The following is a 6169-nucleotide window of genomic DNA, read 5'->3' on the forward strand; positions in this document are numbered from 1 at the left end:
GCTGGCGACATAAGTGATGAGGCGAAGTTTTGGGAGCGCTGCCGTAGCCCAAAAATATGACTCTTAAATCAGCCCAAGAGCCAATGGTATTGACGGGAGAATATTTATACGTAAATAAAAAATGTAAACTCATTTCTGCGATATAAAGATGATGTGGTCCTAACAAGACTTATGTCTGTATACGTAGTCAATCCTATAAATTTGTCACAACATTTGAATGCGTAGAAAAAATATTGCCTATCATAATTCGGAGTGAAGTAATTATATTTATTTAAAGTGAAATTTTGTAGTGACTCACACCAGAAGGCTGAATGTATAGCGAAACAGCGCTGAAACCTTAAAAATTAATGCTGAATTTACTACTCTTTAGGAGTGAAAACTATACTCGATTATCCGCGCTCTCAGCTCTGCCATCCATGGTTATTAATACGAGTCGGCAACTGGATATAGTCTTATGGTTCAACCGAAGTGTTGCCCGGATTAGGCGGCACTCGCCAGTGTTGCCACCTAAACCAAAGTGTTGACACAGTTACGTGTCGAAATTTAAGTGTACTCGTCTTGGGCAAAACTAAATTTAGGTGTACTTGTCTTGGATAAAATTGAAAGAGCAAATTATCACAAAATAAAGCTCAGAATTAAATTTTTCTTAAAAAAGGCCTAAAACGGACAAAAAAGCCAAATGAAATTTTGTCAGGCCAGTGCATTCCAGAAAAGGCCACATTTGCGAAATTTGGCCTTAAAAAGGCCCATCTGGCAACACTGCTGGCCGGCGCGTGTAACTGCCGTACGTACTTGTGAGAGCGGCGTACGTAATGCGTACTGCGGTGCGCGGTGTAGACTTTATTGTATCATCTCCTTTGTACGATATCCTTTGTAAGATATCCTTTGTTCTATATACGTTGTACGATATTATTTGTACGATATATATATTGTACGATATCCTTTGTTCGATATCCTTTGTACGAACTCCTTTGTACGATATTTTTTGTACTCTTAATGTGCTGTTATCTGTCTAGGTTGAACACCTAAAAAGATTTTATTCCATTCAGCTGAGCCCAGCTGGAGGCTTGGTGCTCTAAAGTAAAGGAACTTCAATGTAAAGATAGCGGCTTATAGTTAGGCCTTCCTCTGTAGCGATCAGTTTCAGACAATAATATCACAGTGAAGGTATAAGTAAGCACAGTTATTATTAAATTTTATATGCATTGAAGACATGTCTACGCTTCTTATACATTAGGGATGTAAGTCTTATTCAACGGTGTGACCGTCGAAGTAATGTCTACAAAGAGATTCAATAGGCATTAAGGCATACAGTTTCGGTAATTTTATAGTAGTTTATGCTGGAATAATGTCATTTTCTATTCAGCGATCATTTTCTATAGACTGATATTCTAGGGTGAACTAAATCAAAGCTCATTGACGTTACCTTGACCTGCAATTAGACGTACTGCACTACTGGGTAATGAAAAGAATATTTATTCTCGTAAAAAAGGCTGAGACAGAAAATTTTTGTAAACAATTGAAAACTTCGAATATGTATTGAAAGGTCTGACAAGCTATAAAAATTTTTTCCGATCGAGTTGAATTGGTGAAAATTTTCAAAATAATTACTACTTCAATATTTGGAAATTAATAGCTCTTACGATGCAATCAACTAGAAGATTTATTTTTCTGTGAATTAAAGTAAGACCTGTTGTAACAGCCACAGGTCTTACTGTTGCTGTTTCTTAACAAGTAAGACCTGTTGCAACAGCAGCAGTTCAACAGCCAACATTACCAAGTAAACTGCTTGATTAATGCTCATCACACATTCTGAGAGAAAAGCAACACTAATATCTGCAGTATGTTATCATTTGATATCATCTGGCTACAAAATTTATGCATTTATTTTTCATCCTTATTCACATTGGAGTTTTTCATTTCGAATCTGCCTTTATAACTTTTTCAATATGAAGCAATTTCATTTTACATTTGCTAAAACAAATGTTAGATACGTGTAATTAAACCAAACAATTTACGATGTTGTTTTTGTATATATTTTCAATGTGCTGCACATCTCATAGCGAAAGTGTGAAAATAATATGGAATATGAATTTTGCTTTGTCACAAATTAGAATTTAATTGTATTGGCTACTAGTTATTTTTCTGTTTTCGGCTCGACGCTCCAGGAAAAAGTAATCTCAACTCGCATGTGAATCATAATTTTTATCTGTAGCGTCGTAGTCGAGTGCAGTGGTGAATGATACAAAATATTGCTATAAAATATGCATGAATTAGCTACCACACATGAAATAATGTATAGAAATGACCAAAATTATAGGCCGGCATCACGACTAAGGTGTCGCGGCCGCAGACGTCAGTCATCCATGGGTTCTCAGAAATACTTTTCCCATAATATTTCGAGTTTTCTTTCAAAATATTCAATTGTTATTCCATGCTTTGGTTGTGTTATCCCGCGCTGCAATGCGTTATTATATCACCTTTGTTAACATCTCTCGCTTTCACATGGGCTCATCGACAACTGGAAACATTTCAGTTTCTACTCCAAATCGTTTTCTATTCGTTGTCATGTTCGAGTTTATAGAAAACGAGTGCGATGGCAAACTCCAGCATGTCGTAGTCGTCAGCGTAGGACGCACGGGACAAATCAGATTATCTGCGCCGCCTCACGACACGTTTTCAGCGACACCAGCAGCGCGGCGGCCATGACAGTTGGTCACAACAATCGCGGCTTAGAAATACTTGCAAGTATGTAAATACTTACTTTGAAATAAAAGGAAGTATGAAGGTGTTGGGGTGCAGTAATACCTTTAATACTGCAGGTGGTGCAGAGAGAAGGTTGAAATAACGATGTATTAATTGTGACTATTTTACTTGACATCGTTAATGGGGATGCTAATGTGTCCCGCATCGAAGAATCGATGTCGTTAGAAGATCTAAAATAAACAAGTCGATCGGATTTCTAGGATTTTAGCCTTCAGGCTCCAAAACGTATTTCTTTGGAAAATTTTTAAATTAACTAAACATGGAAAATTCCGTTGGAACGGGGCCAATTCATTGACATATTGTAGTTGTACTAAATGATTGTTTATCGTTCACAATATAAAAACTGACAAATACGAAATTATATGGATAGAATCATTATTAAAGTGCAATTCCGATTTAAATGTTGTGAAGAAGTTATGTTCAATACAGATACGGCAAAAAACATTCTTATTTTCCAAAAACAAATTTTGATGGGTAACATATTTATTTTTCAACAAATGAATCGGAATGAACGTTACAATGAAATGTTTCTGAAATGAACGTTACAATGAAAAATAAAAAGAGACGTGAAATAAAATAGCAAGGCTTCCAGGTGAATGCCCATAAGCTAAAAAAAGCTTCGCAGGCAAAACAATAGGTACATGACTCAATTCCAATGATAACAAGACGACGATTTGAACAAATAAGTAACAAATTTATAAAATTAGCAAAACCATTGACAAAAGCCTTAAAAACTGATAACCGTATGTCATAGTAGAAAAATCAGCAAAAAGAGGCAATGTCAACATTACACTTAGTAAAACAGAGTACAACTATAAACATCTAGTGAAAATACCTAAAAACTTGCATAATAATCGAAGTCAAATTAATACTGGTTAAGGATAAAATCACGGTATTTTATTTTTAAAAACATTTTAGAGCAATCTTGTTTGAACTCATCGGGCAATTCGTTAAAATATTTGACACAATTAAAAACGGTACCGCTTTTTCTATGTCTAAACGAACCGGTGGTAGGTTAAATCGAACGCCCCTTGTGTTGTGAGAATGCTGGGGAACAAGAGGGGCGAAAGCAGTTTTAAAAAGACGCTCATCATGGTAGGTGCTCTATTCATGAACTTTAAAAGTTGAAATCTGAACATATCGTCAAGTTTTAAAATTTTCGACCGCCTATATAATTCGTTAGTGCATATCAAAGGAATATTATTATCGTCATACCTAACCCTAAGCATAGAACGCAACGATTTATTAAGTAATGTGATGACCCGTTTTTTTGTATTGAAAAAGTCTAAAGTGCTTGATAGTTTAGATAAAGACAATGCGTAAAAAAGCGTTTTTAATGAAGGAAAATGCAATACATTTGATAAGGCACGCAGAACTCCGTGGGCTTTACTCAGTCCCTGACAGACGTGGTTGATGTGTTTCTTGAAGGAGATCTTGTTATCTAGGATTAAACCAAGATATCACCACCATCATCCATTAAGATTACCCGCGGTAACATGAGCATTACTCATTTCAAGTCTCCATAATGTAGGAATTAATTTTTATATATAAACATATTTCACGAGAGAATATTCAGATGAAAATAACATAAATGCTTCATGAACGGAGCTCGCAGCCGAGTAACATCAGATTACTTCAGTTTTTCATCACCAGGAGCGATAGTCGACGATGATTTCAGTCTATAATGTAAATCCTCACATTTTTGTTCGCTTAGTGAATCCATTAAAGTTAAAAATTCCAGAGGTGAAAATATTCCTGAGGTTTGCTACTCTCCATGCCCCGGATCACATAATGATTAAATAACGAAGAGAGTTCTCCATCATATAAATCAGGGCACAGATGTCGGTGCGATGTATTAATAAAATGATGAATAAACGTTTTTTTATTATGAAACGAAAGTGAAGGCAACAAAGCACCAGCCAACAACGCCAATGCAGTGGAAATTTTGACATTAATAATGACCATTGACTGTTCTACTTGGGACTTTGTGCAGATTTGTTGGACAAACAGTTGCTATCGCGCCCACCTCATTCGGCTGTGCGCGCTCACGCCGAGCAGTGTGATGTCCCTATTCCTGATAGTGACTTTAGGGTGTTAGCTTCCACCTCCGGGACTTCCGATTTGCGCATTTTAGAATCGCTGTACATCTTTAAACTTAGGCCAAGTTTGAATTCAGCTGCTAGCTCCTATCCCCTTGAAATTGTTAGTAGATAGTTTTTTTTGCTACGTCTATTACTTGTAAATTTAGGTTTTTAATTTTGTTCTGTGCTTTCAATGTATTAATTTGTGACTTCTGATGTGTAACTCTAGATTCTACGAACTGACGATGGAGCTGGTCTCCGAAACGTTTTCTATAAAGATATGAATTTTTGTGGACTTTTCTTTGCTTTTAAATTCTTGGTTAATTTGCGATTTAAGCAAACAAGTGATATAAATTCATAAATTACTCATATATATGGGGGGACGCTTGATGATGGACATAATAAAATTACGACCTTCATTTATATATGAAATAAATCAGTGGTTCCCAAACTTTTTCAGGCTGGCGCCCCCTTTGGCTCCCTAGTGAACTTCTAGCGCCCCCCACAGACACATATAAAAACATACGCCTCTTTCTTGAAATTTAGTACGCTGCAATTTTAATAGATAAATGTTAAACACAAATGTGTGTTTCACAAATAGAAACCCATTTAGTGAACCAATACGTTTTTAAGCTGTTTTAACTGTTGCAGCACTAGAAACCTAGGACGTCTCGGGCAAATTCATTCACGACCGGACTCGTGGCCAGTCGCACGACCAATCTTCAAATTCAATTATCAAGTAATATCTCCCAAACTAATGAACCCAGCTCAAGGAAACTTGGAACATAAATTTATCAGAACCTAACGTTGATTTATAGCCCGTAAATATTTTTAAGTTTCACCTTCATTCGTGAGTTATATTGCGATAAAGGCCTAAATTCGCAGTGATCAAAGAATTTCTTCCAAACTACTGAACAGATTTCAACGAAATTTTGAATATACATTCCTAACTACCAAGCGTTGATTTTTTTGCTTATAAAAATTTTCGATTTTACCCTCGTTTGCGAGTTTTTTTTTCATTTCACAGTCATCCTTGATTTCACACTTCCTTATATTCGGCCCGTATCGCCGGATAATTTGTCGCTTAAATTGGCGGCGATCAAGAAATTTCTTCTAAACTACTGAACAGATTTCAACGAAACTTTGTATGTAAATACCTAACCTCTCAACGGTGAATGTTTAGCTTGCGACAATTTTTATATTTTATTTTCGTTCGCGAGTTATACAGATATAGGAGGAACGACCGGCTTTTCTACCGGCCGGTTTAACCAAGAGCCGTTTACGTATATCCGTATACGTAAAGCCGTATAACTCGCAAACGA

Source organism: Hyalella azteca, unplaced genomic scaffold (genome assembly GCF_000764305.2).
Source record: "Hyalella azteca isolate HAZT.00-mixed unplaced genomic scaffold, Hazt_2.0.2 contig6905, whole genome shotgun sequence".
NCBI classification, from domain to species: domain Eukaryota; kingdom Metazoa; phylum Arthropoda; class Malacostraca; order Amphipoda; family Hyalellidae; genus Hyalella; species Hyalella azteca.